This window comes from Enhydra lutris, unplaced genomic scaffold (genome assembly GCF_002288905.1).
Source record: "Enhydra lutris kenyoni isolate GAN:26980312 unplaced genomic scaffold, ASM228890v2 scaffoldscaffold21, whole genome shotgun sequence".
Classification (NCBI taxonomy): Eukaryota; Metazoa; Chordata; class Mammalia; order Carnivora; family Mustelidae; genus Enhydra; species Enhydra lutris.
The window spans coordinates 23,840,234-23,843,874 of record NW_019154105.1 but is presented as its reverse complement, the minus strand read 5'-3'; positions in this window follow the sequence as shown (position 1 = coordinate 23,843,874).

The following is a 3,641-nucleotide window of genomic DNA, read 5'->3' as shown; positions in this document are numbered from 1 at the left end:
CTTTTCATTTTGTCATTTGTGTTTTTGATGTCACAGTTATGAAAGCATTGCCTGACTGTGGTCAGAAAGATTTGTTCCTAGGTTTTCTTCTAAGAACTATATAATTTTAGCTTTTACCTTTAGGTCTTCGATCCACTCCCATTAACTTTTGCATGTGATATAATGAAGGACTTCGACTTCATTCTTTTGCAGGTGGATGTGCAGCTGTCTGGCACCATTTGTTGAAAAGACTATTCTTTCCCTCAGTGAATTGTCTTGACACCCTGGTTGAAAATCAATTGACCGTAAATGGGAGGGTTTATTTCGGGACTGTCAACCCCTGCCGTTCTGCATATTTATTCTTATGTCAGTACCACCCTATCTTGATTAATGTGGCTTTACTTCTCTCTTTTTAATACTCACATTACAAAAGTGGGCATTTATATTGCATACGGTGGTGTTGTCTCTTATTGGATTAGGTAGTAAAGTTTGTGGGAAAGGCGCTAAACAAACACAGGTGCTATTACCCGCAAATACTTAGGAAGGTGCAATGTTGGAGATCAAGCGCCGTTTTTCATTGGTTCAAAGCAGGCAGTTTTTTACCTGTTTCCTTTGTTGAGCCCCAGCTGAAGGAATTGGCTTCCATTTAGGGGCTCTGCTATTTGAAAAACACTTACCTTCGGGGACACCTGCAGGGCTCAATCATTTAAGCGTCTGACTCATGATTTCAGCTCAGATCATTGTGTCAGGGTTGCGTGATCAAGCCCTTGGGCTCCTAGCTCAGCAGGGAGCCTGCTGGAGATTCTTTCTCCCTCCCTACCTTTGCCACTCCCCACCACTCACTCAGGCTCTCTCTCTCTCAAATAAATAAATACATCTTAAAAAAAAAAAAAAGAAAAATGCTTACTTTTAAGCACTAGAGTTTCAGTACACATTGAAATTGGGTCCAAGGCAGATGCCCATCTCCTTTTGCAAGCCCTCACTGTACATACACACTCATGGACTGGATGGCTAGCTGATCTGATGACATGACTCATTTCATTTGTTTTTTTCTCCCATCTCTTCTACTTGCTCTTTGCCTTCTGCCTCTCTCTACTTCCCTCTCTTCCCCTTCCTTCTTTCTCTTCCTTCTTCTCCTTTATTTCTTTCTGACCCCTTTTTCCCCCCAAGGCCACCTTGCTGAATTTCTGAATCTTCATGTGGCTGTGATGTGACTGTTATAACCCCAAATCAAAATGTATACCACATGAGCCAACTCTCCGTCTTACAGTTTTGATTTTAGCAGTTAAAGTAACTCTTTGGCAAGCAGTCAAACTTTAGGCCATAGTAAATACTTTTGAGGGTTCCGCCGCTGGTGGCTGGGCAGTGGAAGTGATGTTTTAACCATCTAGTACTCTTTTTTTTTTTTTTTAAAGATTTTATTTTAATAATCTCTGCACCCAACATGGTGCTTGAGCTCACAACCCCGAGACGAAGAGCCTACCTACTGAGCCAGCCAGGTGCCCCAACTATCTAGTACTTTTGAAGAGATAAACCCTAAGACTTGTCTACACTCAATTAGCCAGTTTGTTGGGATTGCTCACCCTTCTCCCACACACTTCTCTTGGTCTGCCTTTTGGTGACTTCTTTCCCAGCCAATGACATTGTTCATTTATCTTGATTTCACCGAGATGAGGCTCTTTTGAGAGGTGTATGGTGGGGACAGGAGAGTGCACATTGTGACCTTTCAGTGCAGCCCTTAGGAACAACTATTAAGCAGTTTTCCATACTTTAACATTTTTCTAGAGTTTAGTTCCATTCTGTCAGCATTTATTGTGCCAGCATCAGATTACCAAGATCTTCAAGAAGATCACTGGCCAATGGGAGAAGGAAGAACAAATAGATGATTAATAATAATAATAATAATAATAAAACAGTATGGAGTTTCCTCAAAAAGTTAAAAATAGGACTACCCTATGCCGCAGCAATTGCACTACTAAGTACTTATCAAAAGGATACAAGCATAGTGATTTGAGGGGTCACCTGCACCCCCGTGTTTATAGTGACAATCTCCACAGTGACCAAACTATGGAAAGAGCCCGATGTCCACAGACAGATGAATGGATAAAGAAGATGTGGTTTCTATATACAGTGGAATATTACTTAGCATCAGAAAGAATGAAATCTTGGCATTTGCAAGGATGTGGATGTGGATGGAGCTAGAGAGTTTCATGCTAAGTGAAATAAGTCAGTCAGAGAAAGTCAAATGCCATATGATTTCATTCATGTGTGGAATTTAAGAAACAAAACAGATAAACATAGGGGAAGGGAAAGAAAAATAAGATAAACCAGAGAAAGAAGTAAATCATAAGAGACTCCTAACTATAGGGAACAAACTAGGGTTTTTGGAGGGATGAGGGTGGGGAGATGGGTAATTGGGTGAAAGGCATTAAGGAGGAAGCTTGATGTAATGAGCCCTGGGTGTTATATGCAACTGATGAATCACTAAATTCTAACCCCGAAACTAATAATACTATAGGTTAACTAACTTGAATTTAAATAAAATCTAAAAAAAATACTTTGCTTATTTTCCTGATTAAACGAGTATAACCTAATCCTTATAAAAAAATGTATGAAATTCAGAAAAGTGTTAACAAAAAAATAAAACATGGGTGATGTTGCCTCCAGGGGGACAAAAAAATTGTTTTCTTTGGGGCTGGGGACTAAAATCTTAGATATAACAATGGTTTGTGGCCCTCTAAAGGGCCACAGTATATATACAGGTATTTAAATTCTGTGAGGGAAGTATCATTAGGAGAAAATGTCTAAAAAGGCTCATTGGCTCGTGGGGGATTGCTTCCTCCTCAAATTCATATGTGGAAGTCCTAACCTCTAAAACCTCAGAACATTACTGCCTTTGGAGATAGAGCCTTATAGAGATAATTAAAACAAAAATGAGGTTTTTAGAAGGGTTCCTAATTCAAGAGACTAGTGTCTTTATTAGAAGAAGAAATGAGAACCAAAACAAAAGGGAAGACTGTGCAAAGGCACTACTAGTCTTCAGTAAGTTGTATGCTCCACGTGAGCTAAGGCTTTCTTACTCACCGTTCAGTTTTATATTCTTACTAATAAGTACCATTCACAAAGTCATTTATCCTTCCACATCAATATCCAATTTGAACTTCAAAATTGCTCTATACAGTGATTAGGTATTAAGATTCCTATAATATAGATGCCTCTGGGCCTTTATCCTGCCATTCCTTCTGCCTAGAAAGATATTTCCCCCACCCCTTTTCTCTCTTAAAATCTTTCAGGACCTAGCTTCCTCCAGGAGTCTTTCCTTGACCTTCCAATGTGTGTTCTTAGCACTAAGTATTTCCTCCCATGGTGCCAACCATACTGTGCTGTGATTGCCTGATTATTATCTCTTTCCTCAGCCAGACTGGCAGTCCTGTGAGTGGGGACCCTGTCTTTCATCACTGTATTTCCAGCATCCAGCAGAATGCCATGATATTTTGTTGATTGATGAATCAGATCATAGCGCTAATAATTTGAACTTTGTTTGGCATCTAAATTCAGTTTTTTCTCAATTGTATCATGCTGCTGCCCTAATAATTCATCTGAGTTATTTGTCACAACGGGTGTGGTTTTCTCTCTGAATACAGAAGAATGCCGGTGGGTTC